Source organism: Oryctolagus cuniculus, chromosome 2, assembly GCF_051225735.1.
Source record: "Oryctolagus cuniculus isolate XC-2025 breed Fujian yellow rabbit chromosome 2, ASM5122573v1, whole genome shotgun sequence".
In the NCBI taxonomy this organism is placed as follows: domain Eukaryota; kingdom Metazoa; phylum Chordata; class Mammalia; order Lagomorpha; family Leporidae; genus Oryctolagus; species Oryctolagus cuniculus.
In genome coordinates, this window is record NC_142868.1 from 140,493,739 (window position 1) to 140,510,726 (window position 16,988).

Sequence of the window (16,988 nt, forward strand, 5' to 3'; positions counted from 1 at the left end):
ATTTTTCCAACCTCTTTAGTGAATAAAATAACAAACTCAGTATTGCTTCTGTCTACTTTTTTGAGCTACAACAGCAAATCATTTGGTCGTGGTGGGAGGGGGGCTGTGCCTTTGCATAAACACCTGGAGGACTTTGAACCAAAGGTTGAGAATAAGTCAGAAGAGATGGTTTTGTGGTCGGGGGTGGGGGCTGAGAATAGCAGAGCTATCAAGCCATAGATAGTGACCTGACAGTTTGCTGATTTGCTTATTTCTCTAAAAGGCAAAAGTGAAAATGTCTCAATTAAAACAGTATAAAAATGCAGGTGGCCTATGGATGTGTGTTACTCACTAGTCCTTCTTTTATTCAGTCAGCAAATGTTTATTGAAGGGCTACTATGTGGCAGGCACTGTATGATAGCTATAATAATATTTTTATATTTGGATCATATACATATTCAGGTTTAAGAGTATTATATGCATCTGGATATTAATGGTGATTGCTTTGAATAGCGATGACCTTAGATTCCTAAGTCCTGTTTCTTGCCTTCTAATCAAACAGCATATAGACATCATCTGTACTCCTGACAATTAATGACATATGTTTTATTAGAAGTTCTTTGATTTTGAATATAAAAAATAACTGTATACTTAAGGAGATTGTTATACCAATACCTATATTTTTATGTCTATATCTACATCTTTGAATCACCCCTGTTTCCCCACAGCACTAAATTAAATTATGATTTACTCTATTCTGTATTTTTAGAAACCAGAAGGTCAAAATACTGTTCAGGTATAGTGCTTCATCTGTCAGACATCAAAATGACTGCTATCAATTCCCTTCTTAATTTTTAAGTCATTTTTATCATTTTGGGGTTATATAAAATCTTACCTGTGTTTGATTGGATTCAGTCGAATAGGCTATACAGCTTTTACTATGGCTTGTAATTTTTTTCATTATAATAAAAAGGCTTTTAAATCACTGATACTTAGAATTATATTGAAAATACTTGTGATACTTTTATATACAGTGAGTTTAATGCCAGGATGTGAAAGCAAATTGATTGTAGGCCATTCTGTGCCTGAGCATCCCAGAGTAAAAGGAATTACACTAGTCACTCTGGGGACCTGCTGCTCTCAGAAGCCTGTCGGTGCACTCAGACATCCACTAGCAGGTGAAAAGAGAAGGGGTTGCTTAATTCTTATCTGACACTATATAAACACATTTTAGTTCAGAGAAATAATTTTTGAAGGAGGAAAAGGCACCTCAAGAGACACTTATGTTTAATGTTTTTAATTTAGTAAAATGAACTGCAAGGAAAGTATGTCATCTTTGCAATAAGCCTTCGAACATCTTCTACGAGTGACTTAAATGTACACAACTTGCCATCTGGAGGGTGTGTTGGCTGTGGAGGAGCTTGGCTGGATCAGCAGCTAAAACCCTCATGGACTTTTTACCTCTGACACCCTGGTCAGAGTGAGAAGTACTTGGGGCTTTTAACTGGAGTCTCTAATGACACATACCTCTATCAGCTTGAAGAGCAGCTGACATGTTTTAAGAGTGACCTTAGACTGTCATGCAAGCATTAGAGAGAATGAATTAATATTTTTGGGATGGGCCCTTGGTTGAGATTGTGATCCCTGAAGAGTCACTCTTGATTCTTCTTTCCTAGGTCTTCAAGGTGAAATGTTTAGGAAACCAAAGGGTTCCTGACTTTTCGATGTGTGCAAAAAGCAGATGCATCAGATTTGATTTTAACTGGCAGACTATCTGCATGTGCTTGCTCCCTTCCCTTCCTGAGCTAAATTTGCCTGGGACAGAAAGTGGGGAAAGGAAATAAGGTTAGGAAATAAAAGGCTAAAATTGTTCTGCTGACATGAGTTGTTAATACCTGAGGGGCCAAAAGGAAACTCTTGACAGATTGGTACACCTGGAGACAATGTATTTCCAAATGGAAGGCAGGCACCTCATATGTAAGTCCACTTCTTTCAAGGATATGGCCTTGAACAACTTCTAGAGGGAATCTCTTAACACTGCAGTCACATCTACTCATTGAGACCAAGGCTACTTACCACTAGTTCCCTTTAAGCAGGGTGGTTCACTCAAGACCTTACCAGTGTGTTCTCTCTCCAGGCTGGCACAGCTCCACCACATTTATAGAGGCAGGATCTACAGATGATATAAATTGTAGACTCTGGGGGTCCATGGCCTGCTTTCTAATCCCAACTCTTTTTAGCTGTACAACTTTAGACCAATTGTGTAACCTCTCTGTGGCTCATTTTTTTGCATCTGTAAAATGGGAAAGGTTGAGTTAGTCATTGGTTACCATACTCATATGTGTCTTACCAGCTGGTTATACAAGTTGAATGCTAAAAATAAAAGTATATGAACACAGATAGTCAATGGGAACATTTTACAGGTGTATTTTCAGATTGATTGTTCATAACAAAGTGATGTTCTGATCCACAACAAAGGTATGGGATCATGGAAGTCCTTGTGATAAAGTGTCATTTCCAAATTTGGTTCGGTGGTGAGTCCTTGAGTGTCATCTGGTCCATGTCTTCCTTCTATAAATAATTGAAGCTCTGGACAGTGAGTTCTGAGCCAGGACTCATCAGTGACAGGACTAACTTCCAAATCCCTTAATGAGTGTTCACTGCATGACATCACAGTATCTGAATCTTTGTTACTAAATAGGCTCGTCCAATCATTATTGAGAGGCCCTTGTCACTATTTCTCACCTGAAACATATCTCTTTTAAGTTTCCTGATTCATTTCCCAGATTATCCATCTGTGTACCTTGGAAGCTGTTTGCCAAAACTAACCATTGCCAATACCCAGTCTCCCCCAGATGATAATGCCAATCATCACACCACTGGTTAGTTACAAGAGGTCTTTCCTCTTTCTAAAAGAGGAATGTTTAAATGCTTTACGCATGGGCTGAACTTGGCATTTTTATCATATGCCACTCTCAACAACGATTCCATTCTTTTACCCGGCAGGGATAGTCATGGTGCCTCACATACTCCTTGTGAATTCTTGCTGCAACAGCTTTGTCATACTGCATCTCTTACCTGGAATGCACTTTCTGCTCCTGTCCTTTTACCAGGTCCCTCTCAGTTTTACTTCTGTTTCCCATGAGTCTTTTAAGTATTCTGGCTCATGGTTGTTTGTTGAATCAGGTAAGGGTTAATGTCATACTCTGTTTTGATAAACTAGGGCCATGATTTCTGTTCAGATATGAATATTATAGCTCAACCTTGACCTCTGCTCTCTTAGGCCAGAGCTGAGTATGCTTCTACATGTAGTGTCACCATCTGCACTGTGCACTAATGCAACTTCTCGTTGTCTAGTCTTCTTGAGAATGCATTATATAGATTGCAGTTCATTTTGAATGCAGCTGCCAGGGTCGTGACTCACAGAAAGATTAATCATTACGCCTGGGTTAGCTTCATTACTTTGACTACCCATTACATCTTGCCAAGATTATAAAATGTTGCTTTTAACGTACATGGCCTACACTGGCACCCACTTACCTTCAAATGCACGCATTTATGATGATTTTTTTTTTGGTGTAGTTAGGTCATTGGAAGTTGCTGGAATTTCCCATAAGCTTTCACTTCAAAAATGAAGTCATGCCAGAGACATCAGATTGAGTAACATGTGTAGAAGAGAAAGTACACCATGTGTTTTATTATAAGTAATATTAAAATGTATAGAGCATACATAAAGGGCTGCTATGAAGTTTTAGTAACTTAACTAAGCATATCATTGACTTTCCTTTAAAATAATAATGTCATCACAAAAAACTCTTGGTTGTCATTCTATTATAGTTACTAAATTGCTACCACACTGAAATTCCATCTGTATTGTCTGGCATTATTTAGTTTCTTTCATCAAGTGATTCAGCTCAACACTGAAAAAAAGAAAGGGTTCTAAAAGAAATGCTACTACTGCTCCCAGTACAGTTAGCAAAGTGGAAAAAATGAAGAAAGAAGACATTTTACAGTAAACATTGCTGCATACATTCAGCTAACAGAAATTAATGAGATCCTCTAATGAAATGGACTCTATAAATTTCACAAAATCCATATCCATCGTGCAATCTTCCCAGAACAAAAAGAAAAAAAAAATGATTAATGTAATAAAGGGTGGGCATTGTGTTTCAGCTGGTTAAGCTGCAGGTTGGAATGCCTGCACCCCATATTGGAGTGCTATTTCAAGTCCAGCTACTTGATGCTACCCTTCAACCTGGAAGGCACCAGATGATGGATGACATATCTAAGTTCCTGCCACCAACTTGGGAGACCTGGCTCTGACTTTGACTTGGCCTACCGTAGCTGCTGTTTGCATCTGGGGTGTGAACCCATGAATGGAAGATGCCTTTCTCTCTGTGTCTCTCCCTTTTTCTCTATCATTCTGGCCTTTCAAATAAAAATAAATAAATCTCTTTAAAAACATTAATGTCATAAATTTTTTTAAAGATTTATTTATTGAGCCGGCGCCGTGGCTCAATAGGCTAATCCTCCACCTTGCGGCGCCGGCACACCGGGTTCTAGTCCCGGTTGGGGCGCCGGATTCTGTCCCGGTTGCCCCTCTTCCAGGCCAGCTCTCTGCTATGGCCAGGGAGTGCAGTGGAGGATGGCCCAGGTGCTTGGGCCCTGCACCCCATGGGAGACCAGGAAAAAGCACCTGGCTCCTGGCTCCTGCCAGGATCAGCGCGGTGCGCCGGCTGCAGCGGCGGCCATTGGAGGGTGAACCAACGGCAAAAGGAAGACCTTTCTCTCTCTGTCTCTCTCTCTCACTGTCCACTCTGCCTGTCAAAAAAAAAAAAAAAAAAGATTTATTTATTTATTTATTTGAAGTTCAGAGTTACACACAGAGAGAGGAGAGGCAGAGAGTCAGAGGCCTTCCATCCTCTGGTTCATTCCCCAACTGGCCACAACGGCTGGAGCTTTACCAATCTGAAGCCAGGAGCCAGGAGCTTCTTCCAGGTTTACCACGCTGGTGCAGTGGCCCATAGCAGAGAGCTGGATTGGAAGTGGAGCAGCTGGGACTCAAACCAGCGTGCCTATGGGATGCCGGCACTGCAGGCAGTGGCTTTACCCACTATGCCTCAGCACCGGCCCTAATGTCATAACATTTTGAAGGACAGTTGTGGAACTGTGCTTGACATGCTTCTCTAATTATATCCACTAATGATGTATTTTAAGGAAGTTAGTGTTAAATCTTAAAATACATTTGACATAGATTTAGATTTGAAGGGGAACTGGAAATTAAAGATGTTGTGAATGGTTACACGTAACAGCAAATGTTGTTTATTAAAGTTTTGATTCTTGTATGTAATTTTGAATATCCTATTTTTTTTAGTGGAAACTTCAAACTTACCTATGATTCTTGGTGCAAGTAATAATGAAGTTGAACTTGTTATTGATTGAACTCAAAAATTTGATGAGGTATTCATAAACCAAGACTAACAAGAATTCTGCCAATATATAATAACTGACAGTGACAACAAAAGTATAACAGAGATTATTCTATGTCAGGTATTATTTCAGGTACTATAGATACTGTAACTTGTTTAATCCTCACCATAGCTCTATGAGGTTGGCATTATCATTATCCTTATTTTATAGATGAAGAAACTGAGGCCCAGAAAGATTAAAAAAATTCGCCATTACAGAGTAAGTGCTGATAGCACGATTCATAACCAGCTGGTCTGTCCTTGAATCCATGATACTATCCACTGTAATATACTACTTCTTAAAGTCAAGGTAGGGCTTGAACATGCCAAAAGTTATTCAAGTCTGTATCATCAAAATAGCTATTCAAAGATATGGAGAAGCAGAAGCAATGGATTTGATGATTTACTGATTGGGATACAGGGTACATATATATTTTATCTAGAATCAAAGCCCATCTCATGATATAGAATAAATTTCTGATAATTAGTAGATGCTAGGTAACTTAATTTGGTGAGTAATGGAGGGTTTTCAAGGCAAAAAACTTGGCACATCATTTAGAAGATAGTTTTAAAATCTTCCTGCAATTCTCCCCCTCACTCCCCTCACTCTTGGATGTAGCCATTTGTGTCAAAGAATAGAGTAATCACTGGAACTTGAATACATAGCAAATCAGAGAGTAAAGAGTTCTTCATGTTTTTGGTCATGTGGATAAAAATCTTAAGTTACTAGAATAGCTTGCAGTAATCAACTGAACGACTGGCCAAAAAGAGGATGCAGAGACATAGAAACAAAAAAAGCATACAAATTCAGCTCTATAATTGACACATTCCATGGACTCAATAATATTAGACATTTTTCATAGTTTCCTGGGAATACAAAAAGTACTCTATGCACCAGTGCCCTAGAATCCACACAGAAGTCATTCAAAAATTTTAAAATTTTATTAAGAAAATCAATACATTTTTCTGGTAGTCTGAAATATTGTGTGTGTGTGTGTGTGTGTGTGTGTGTGTGTGTGGTTTCTGTATCATAACAATTTCCTTGTTATAAGAACAGTTCTTTTTTACTTACTGTGGCTTGAATAGAATTTTAAGCCAGGTGATCACTGATACATGAGGTTCTTATCCAGGGTTTCCATGAGATGCTTACTGAGCAACAAGAGCTGTGTTAGGCACTGGGACACATACGACCTTCTTGCAGTCCCTGCTCTTGAGGGGTTTACTCTGGTGGGTTACCTGTCGTTTACTGCCATGATTATTGGCTTAGGATCTGCCAGTCCCCTCAAAGATATTCTCTCCAATTTCATTCTTCTTCTGGAAGCAGTTTCTGTGTCTCATCTTCTGTGTCTGAAAAAGCAACAGTTCAGCAGACTGATGAACAAGATCTAAAAGTTGTTCAGCTGTAGAACAAGAGCACAGCTTATAAGACTAATTTGTGATGTTTTTATGATACAATAAAAGATCTATTGATTTGAGATTTTTTTCTTAAATTGATTGTCCTTTACAACTACTTGGCAAGTAAATAGTAGAGAAATAAGCTCTAGCATCTTAACAACAATACAGAAGGAATAAAACATGATTTTTTTCTAGTTGTTCCTCTCCCGCCATGGGAACAAATGATTTGGATCTGCTGCTTTCAGGAATAATAAGAAGGCTATTTCAGGCAAGAGGAATATGCTGCCAGTGATGGGCAAAAAATGTGGCTGTTCATCATTGGATGTGGAAATCTGAGAAGATCCCAAATGTGTCTTATTTTGCTGAGACATGAATTGAATATTAGTAAGCCAGAAATGTCCTGTCGTTTGTGGGAAAAAGAACAATAGAGAAGTAGAAAAAAGTGATGTAGCCTTAGTAAGAACTGGAAGGTGTAGTAAATTTGTGTTTATGATAAACATGGTTGGTGCAGGCCAAGGTCTCAATTACCTTGTCTTCAGCCCTACCTCTGTCACTTAACTTCAATACCCTAGACTTTGATATTAAAAAAAAAATACCTAACAACCTTTACTAGTTTCTTAATCCCATGTCTTAACCTTTAAAAATGATGTGATGCCACTGTATTAGGCATTTTTTGACTCAATCCTCTTCCTGCAGTCTCTTCCCATCTCATTTGATGCAGATTCCATCCTTCCAATACTCAGGCAAAATTTAACATTGAATCTTGTTTTCTATTTTATATACCGTACATCCAATCTATCAGGAAATCTTGAGGTATACCTTCAAAGGAAGGTATATTCAAAGGCTATCATAAATTAAGCAATGAAGAAATAAGGATGCACAGATTAAGAGGCTAATAGAAACAACAACCATTTGGACTATATAGCTCTTATTGAGATCTTGACTCAAGTACATCAATTAGATTGATGATATTAAGAATTAAATTTTCAGTTTGGTGATGACATGGTTAGGTTTTAAAAACATGAATGAACTGATACCCAGGTTTACTTTGAAAGATTTGAGGTAGCATTTTGTAGGTATTGAATGAGGTTCAAGGAAAAAGAAGATCCCTTATGGATTGTTGACACTGGATGATGGGGTTCTTTAAACTGCTGTGGGTTGGGCAGCTGCTTGCCAGACCCGCATCCCAGGCAGAGTGACTGTTAGAGTTCCAGCTGCTCCACGCTTTCAGCCAGCTTCCTGCTGATGTGCTTGGGAGCACAGTGGATGGTGGCTGGGGTGCTTGGACATTTGCTACCCTTGTTGGTGAACCTGGCTTCAGTCTGGTCTTGCCCCATTTGGGTAGTGAACCAGTGGACTGAAGATCACTCTCACTGTTTCTCTGTGTCTCTCCAGCTCTCTGTCACTCTGCCTTTTGAATAAATAAATACATTTAAAGAGTAAACTATACTTGTGTAGCATTTGGAATATTTTGTAATATGGAAAATAAAGCAAAAATACTGCACATTTCACCTAAAAATTGTTAGACTTTTACACTGAAAGTTATATTTCCAAAATACATGGAAAGACATCTGTGTTCATGGATTGTAAGACTTAATATTATTAATATGAAGGTTCTCCCCCAACTGACCCATAGATCCAGTCTTTAGCAAAATCCAAGTTTGCTTTTTTTTTTAAGAAGTTGATCATAAAATTCACATGAAAATGTGAGAGAATCACAACTGCTAAAGCAATCTTGAGGAAAAAAGTGTTGTCACAAGGTGGATTAGTGGCTTTCAGGGGCTAGGGAGGGGTCTGGGTTTCTTTCTGGAATGATGAAAATTTTGCAAATATAGTAGAAACCATTGAATTATACATTTTAAAAGATGATTTATATATCAAACAAAGCAAACTATAAGACAAGAAAATGAATGCCTATGAGGCAATTAGCTAGCTGCTCAAGAGTGAGTTCATGAGAAATGGAAGTTTAGACAAGAAAAAGCCCCTAGTAATCTAACGAAGGTAAAAAAAAAATATGAGAAAAAATGATATAGCCTTGACTGTAGAAGTTTGCATGTTTGGAAAATTGGAAAACCAATTTGAAAATAAAGTTATGGTTGGGTGACTTGGGAGCCTGAAGAATGAATTAGAAAAGTGTTGTAAAGGTTTGCACATGGAAAAGGAGGGAATCAATCATTGCAAATTTAAGACATTGAAAGTGCAAGAAGAAAGAAAAGTCACAGATAAAAATAGATTTGAAATACAAAGGGAGCAAAACCCCTTTAATTGGATGTAATGGACTGAATGGTTGGGTCCTCCCTCAGTGCATATGTTGAAATCCTAAAACTCACAATGTGATAATAGGAAAAAGGAAAAGGGGTCTTTTGTAGCTGATTACGTCAAGAGGATGCAGCTCCCATGGATTGAATTGGTGCCCTTATGGAAGAGGTTCCTGAGAGTTCCCTCAGCATCTTGCTACCATTGAGTACATAACACAAAGAAAGCTGTCCATGAACCAGGAAGCTGGTCTTTGCTAGTCATTGACTTTTCTGGTACCTATGTCTTTGACTTTCCAGCATCCAGACTGTTAAAAATACATGTTTGTTGTTTAAATCACCCTGTCATGGTGTCCTGTTATTATGCTTGAACTAAGACAATGGAACAAAGTCAATTTAAAAAGCCAAATAGAGGGACTGGTGCTGTAGTGCAGCAGGTTAATGCCCTGGCCTGAAGTGCCAGCATTCCATATGGGCACTGGTTCAAGACCCGGCTGCCCCACTTCTAATCCAGCTCTCTGCTATGACCTGGGAAAGAGGAAGAGGGTGGCCCAAGTTCTTGGGCCCCTGCACCCACGTGGGAGACCTGGAGGAAGCTTCTGGCTCTTGGCTTCGGATTGGTGCAGCTCTGGCTGTTGCGGTTAATTGGGAGTGAACCATCGGATGGAAGACCTCTCTCTCTCTCTATGTAACTCTGACTTTCAAATAAATAAATAAAGTTTTTTTTAAATGAAAACCAAATATATTCTGCAACTATCCATATGTATAAATGTATATGTTCATATGCATATATAACTTGTGATGTAATATGCTTGTAATAACAATACTGTATTACACTGGATTCAGGCAATATTGATAATTAACTCTATTTTAAAAAAAGATTTATTTGTTTATGTCAAAGGTGGAGTTACAGAAGCAGAGAGAGAGAGAGAGACAGACAGACAGACAGACAGAGAGAGCAATGTCTTCTATCCACTGGTTCACTCCCCAAATGGCTGCAACGGCCGGAGCTGGACTGATATGAAGCCATGAGCCTGAAGCTTCTTCCAGGTCTCCTATGTGGGTACACAGGGGCCCAAGGACTTGGATCATCTTCTATTGCTTTCCAAGGCCATAGCAGAGAGATGGATCAGAAGTGGAGCAAGCGGGACTCGAATCAGTGCCCATATGGGATGACTGCACTGCAGCCTGCAGCTTTACCTGCTATGCTACAGTGCCAGGCCCGATAATTAACTATTTAGTTTGAATTATACATCTGAATTCTGCCTTTCTAACTATTCCAGAACTATCTCAAACGTTTCTTTTTATTTTTCTTTTTTTTGACAGGCAGAGTTAGACAGTGAGAGAGAGAGAAACAGAGAGAAAGGTCTTCCTTCTGTTGGTTCAGCCCCCAGATGGCTGCTACAGCCGGCGCGCTGCGCCAATCCAAAGCCAGGAGTCAGGTGCTACTCCTGGTCTCCCATGCGGGTACAGGGCCCAAGCACTTGGGCCACCCTCCATTGCCTTCCTGGGCCACAGCAGAGAGCTGGACTGGAAGAGGAGCAACCGGGACAGAATCCGGTGCCCCAACTGGGACTAGAACCTGGGGTGCTGGCGCCGCAGGTGGAGGATTAGTCAAGTGAGCCGTGGCGCCAGCCTCAAAGTTTTTTTTCTAAAAAGGATATGTGTTTTTTGAAACTCACTGCAAATAATAGTGATTGCTGTATTTAATGTTTGCTCTAACAATCTAGTGTACATTTGTAATACACCAAATGACTCTCATTAATGTGTAACTCCATGTTACAACTATATTCTCAATTGCAGTTCACAAAAGGAAGATTTTATCTTGTTTATTAGTTACTCTCTTGAGAGTCATCAGACATTTACTTGATGTTTTGCTGGTCTGCTGATGGAAAGCTCTGATAGAACAAAGTGTTTCTAAATCCATCTCAATTTTATGGGGTGACTAAAACATATGGGCAGAACCAAACTTGTAACTTTGATTTTGTGACCAAGAATCTAAGATCCACACCTATTCCTCCAGCGTTTTCAGCCTGAAAAAAACAGCCATGATTTTGGGTTTGAGTTTGGTGCTGTGGATCTATTGTCATAAATAAGCTTCCTCATTTCATAGACTTGTCTAGTTGAGTGATTTTTAATAGTAATATACAGGTAAATTCAAGATAGCATGGAGAACTATCCAAAGGGGGATACTTGGCAACACTAGGTGTCCTATAAGTCATTGGACACTAGCTAGATTAGTTGTCATGAATAAAGTATGAATTAAAGGACATGGGCACCTGTATTTTCCTACTTTCATGCATTTATTTTCCAGGGTTTTGTTAACTTAGACATTGAAGAAGAATAGTAAAGTGTTTACAATAGGTATTGAGTCTCTAGAATGATTTATAGTAAAGTACTTAAAGCAGAATTGCCATAGTTTTAAAATAAGTTTTGGCATATGAAACTCTCATTAACTTTCCATTCCTTATTCAAAGAACACTTGCTAAACCTTTGTGAGATACAAAGAAAAATTTTGTTGTAAAGGGACAGTCCTGATCTCAGTATTTCATGGAAAAAATGCATTTGAAACTGCAAGAAAAATTCTGTACATAGTGAAAATCTTACACTGATGATGTAATTGATCTTGCTGGTAGGAGTATGATTTTTTGTGCATTTTCAAAAAGATTAATCAATTAATTAATTTGAAAGGCATAATGACAGAGAGGGAAAGAGAGAGAGAGAGAGGTGGGGGGGGGGAGAGAATGAATGGAGAGAGAGATCTGGTTCTTTTGGTTCACTCCCTAAATATTTAAAACAGCTGGGGCTGGGTCAGGCTGAAGCCAGGAACTCCATCGGGGTCTCCTATGTGAGTGGCATGGATCCACATATCTGGGCCATCATTCTCTGCCTTCTCAGGCAGATTAGCAGGAAGCTGGATCAAAAGCAGAAGAACTGGGACTGAAACTGGCATTCTCATATGGGATTCAGGTGTCCCAAGTAACGGTTTCACTTTTGCATTACAACAGTTTTGGGTGCATTTTAAATATTTTTAGCACTTTAAGAATTTTCTATGGGTACTTATTATTCCTGTAATCAAACCAGTAGGAAAAACAAAATGTTAAAGAACTCTGTCCTTGAGAGAGGAAGTAAAGATAAGGTCCCTGAGGAAGCTGGAAAGACAACTGTAGACAGATTTGATGGGAGGGGTTTTTACAGTCTCTAACAGACGACGTGAGGAAACACTACCTGGGAAGGAGTGCCGAACTGACCTCCCTTCCCTACAAGCAATCTCTAGTTGCTGGTCCCTGACCCTTCCTTTGCCTCACCACTCTTTTCTGACATACCCTCCAAATGTCTTTAGTTTAGATTCCAGAAGTTTTTCCTATGACAACCCTCAATATTCTCAAATGTTTTCCCTCTGTCCAATGTGTTAAATTTGTTCTCTTTCTCTTGACATTAAAGACTTCTGATCACCCAATTTCAGTCTTGCTGGAATAAGGAGGGGTGGTATGGGGACCAGTAAATATCCAAGGTCCCCTTCAGGTCCTGGAGTCCGTGATGCACAGAGGAATCCAATGCCTCCTCTTTGATGTTTACCCAGTGTTACATATGGCACGTGTCAAGAGCTGTGAAAGTTTTATTTAATCCACTGTGTTTATTTCCTTCAACATAAATGTGAAATATTTTTACATTTTCCCTGTGCATTTCTCAGTAATAACGTAGCCAGTAAAAATATTTTTGTTCGTGTAGAGCACTGCTATTATATCTTAGCCAAAGAAAAAGTACACTATTATATACTGGTGGAAGAAAAAAAAAGCCTCATTTCTTACCAATAAGGAACTGGAAATATAGCAATTATTTTACTACCCCCTTCCTAATTTGACTTAAATTAGTGACTTTAAGTTATCAGAGGATATGAAATATACAGTGTGTGCACATAAGAGACAAAAATATGGCTTGCTACTACCTACATTTATGGCATTAATCTATCTCTCAATGATCTAATATAAAATAAACCATTTGAAAGCAATTTCATTGAAATACTTTCAGAAATGTTGAAATGAAAATATTAATCTTTTGCAAGTGTCATGTCAGCTGTATTTTTTAATCCCAGAAAGATGGGTTGGGGGAGAACTGAGAATAATGAAACAGTCAAGAAGATGCACAACCAAGAGATAAAGATATCAGCTTGTAACCAGGAGAGTACCCTCTTTCCTACTTTTCTGCTTTCCTTATTTCCTGTTTTTCCCACCTTTTTCTTCTTCTGTCCATCATTCCATCCACAAATATTGTGGAAGACGAGCACTAAATGAACAAAGACTCTAGCCTTAGACTTATAGGACCCTGTCTTACAGAGTCTGGCACTAGGGATGTTCCATAGAAGTTGGGGTCCTTGAGATGGTCTTGGGGTGGTAATAGGCTGAAAAGTCACAAGTAGCCCACTCATGGATACACTTTATTCTTGTGACAGTTCAGCGGGTCTTGTTTTCACCACCACTCCTGTACTTTCTTACTTCAGTGTACTTTCTCTTTATACATAAATCCAGAAATCAATCAATAATAGAAAGAGCTGATTTTAGTCTTTCAAGAATATTAATAGATGTTTCTTTATATATATTTAAGATCATTCCAGAGAAATATCATTGGAGCCAGGTGTTGCATAAATTTTTCTCCCTCTGGTACACAGGTACATTTCATATCTACCTATTAGATTATTTACTATAGGAACAGAAGACCTTCCCATCTCAAATATGAAAATTGTTCAATGACTTATCATCTCACATCAGATGAAGTCTTATCCATACTGCATGGTCCAGCATGACCAGGTCCCCTGGGATCTCCACTTCATCTTGTCCCCTTCTGCACCTTGAACGCCCCAAGATCTTTCCTGACTTAATCTTCTCAAGGTGTTGATTTCTTTTGTTGCCATGGTAGTACAGTCTCTACAATGTGTGGTCTATTTTTTGTCTCCTCCATAGACTGTAAGCGCCATAAGAGACCTTGACCACCTTGTATGTTTCCATAGCCACAGAGTCTAGAACAAATTCCAGGTACATATTTGTTGAATAGATGGATGAATGAACAGATGAATGGGCATATTAATTTGAAGCTTAAAGAATGACCAGTCTTGTAGAAGTGGAATAAAGTATAAAGAGTTTGAGTTTGGGTGATACAGATTGGGTTCAAATCTCAGCTCTGTCACTTAAAAACTGTTATCTCTGTGGAAGTCCCTCAACCCCTCTGTGCCTCAGTTTCCAGAGAATGAAGATAATAGTTGTATCTTTTTCAACATTTGTTGTGATTATTAAACAATGTAGAACACCTAAAGTACTCCAATCAGTGAATGCTAAAAATTGATCAGGAAATTCCATATTTGAGAACTTCAGAAACACCATCAACCACTAGGATTTAAACTCCAATCAAAGTTTGCAGGTGGATGTCCTGCTGCTCTTTGCTTTGCCTTGTGCATGAAGCTGAGAGCTGGTAGCCACCACAAGACCAGAAGGACCACACAGCTCTCCCCAATCCCCACCCCATGTGGTTGGCCTGGGGCATTCCAAAGGCACATGGCCCTGTCTGGATTCACTGATAGAAACATTTGAATGCCATTCTTCCATGGGTGCAGTGTGGAGCTGGCTTTCACTGACAGTATTTCACTAACGGTGCAAGAGGAAAAAAATAATCACTCATAACTCAGCTAATGCCTGCCCAACTGCCAGCCTCCATAGTATCAGTGGTTTGCTAGGTAGAAATGACAAGACATTGACATTTTTTAGACTACACAGAGGAATTTGATTTGGAATCAAGGTTTGTAACAGGCTGAAAGTGATTTGTCAGTTCATTTTTGCAGATAGATGAGCAGTCCCTTGTTTCCTTGGAAACTCAGACCTGAGCATATGTAGCTCAGAATGTGCACCCTCATGTTTTCAGTCGAGCAGATACTGGAGGACTTTTCTCCAAAGAGGCTCAATATGTTGCCTTTAAACAGAAGAATCAAGAATAGGAGAGAATTGTCACATTAAAATCAGATACTACAGGCATGGTTGGATTTCCCAAGACACAATAATTCCAAGTGAGAAAGACAGACATTCTCATAATCTAGACTTTCTAAGGATACCATTTCCCCTTACTTGCATAGTTTATATACTTTTTAGATAGAAAAGGTGAGGGTGTTTCTTGAAATGTCCTTTTGTGTACATTTAGAATATCTAGTGTTTACGGCAGTTACTCCTTGGCACTCTTCACCAGCTACAAACAAGCACTAATCTCCTAGTCCTGCACAGTAGAATATAAGATCCAGACAAATTAATTCTTGCCCTGGAATGTTTATGAATACATGAGAAAATATTAGGCTTTTTAAAATAAATCCTAAATATAGGATAACCCTTAGTTCCCAGCACTGCCTCTAGCTTGTGTTTGGGCCTTGGAATGCTCTGGCACTTACACATTTGCGCACGGCACATTCTATGTGCCCACTCCTTTCTTTTTCAATGACTAACTCCTCAGTTTCAGGTACTGAAACATGCCTTCTTTTAGATTCTCAAGCTTTCCCCATTTAGCAACTGAGGAAATTGAGGTGCAAAAAAAATTAAAGCAGTTTGCCTGTGGCTACACTGTTTTTTTTTAATGAGGAGACTAGAAGTTGAACATAGGCCTGATTCCATGTTTGCTACTGAAAATCAGCTTTAGCTACTTAGTAAAGCAGAATCAAAGGAAGGATCACTCTGTTTAATGAGTCTCCTGGTTACTAGAAAGAACAGATAGGTGAATATACCATTTATAACTTTTAACAGTGAAAATATTGCAAAAGAGCAAGCTAGTGGCTAGGAATGGACATTAACTCAGTGTGTGGAGGTGGGAGGACCTCCCAAGCCAGAATAAGAAAACCAGAACTGCCATAAAGTATCCTGGATCCTGTGTGAAGTGCTTCGCCCACTTTCATTGGGTCTCTGATTACGGACTGAAAGACTACATATAATACATTTAGTAGAAGAAGTTTCGACTTTTTTTGTGAAAGAGAATGTTGGAATTCCTTTTCAATTTTAAGAACATGAATCTGGACAACAGAGACCCAAAGCTGGTGGAATTTAATCTTTGCTGATTCAGAAGGTGCCTCAAGGCCTCTTACTGCCTCATGAACATCACCATGTTCATCAATTATGAGTCCTGAGCTGAGGGGAAATATTGGATTTCTGGCTAAAAGAAGGCCTGCTGAGACAGTGTTTTTATTTTAAAATTTTTAATTTTTTAAACTATTGCCAGTAGCAGAAGTTCCCACTAGATGATGGACCTGCAAACTTTTTCTTAAAGGGGCCAGTTGGTGAATATTTCGCTTTTCAAGTACTTTTTTTTTCCCTCCCACCATATGGTCTCAAAAATAACTACTTTGAAAATGCCCATAAACCATATGTAAAAGCATGGGCATGGCTATGATCCATTATACAATTATTTGAAAGCCATTCAATGGTGCAGATTGGTATTTTCCAGTCCTTGCTCTGGATTATATATCCCTAGGGTTTCACACTTTTTCTGTATCTGATGGCTAAGTAAAGAGCCAGACCTCAAACACAATCAAAATGGATTCCGATTACCTATGAGTCTTTTTCTCTGGATGTATATTATAGATAACACAATTAAAAGAGAGTTTAGAAGAAAACATATTTGCAAGTGATTTTCAACACTAAACCAGTCTTGGGGAAAAAAAATTCTCAGTATTGCCTCTGGGAAATCAAGTAAGACCATCAGTTGAACTGAAATTATCTCTTGGGGTTTCATTGACACACAGACAATATAATTGTGGCCAAAAATTATTTGTGAAAGTAACTACAGTTGAATTTCAAGGAAATCATAGTGTTTGCCTTTTGTCATTTAAGTGTTGAGAAGCTCATCACAGTAATGACAGGTGTTG

General features: G+C 38.9%; 1 pseudogene; it reads left to right on the plus strand.

The window, feature by feature from the left end:
- The window catches only part of LOC127488419 (small ribosomal subunit protein uS8-like), a 174,585-nt pseudogene that overhangs the window by 60,739 nt on the left and 96,858 nt on the right, over positions 1 to 16,988 (plus strand).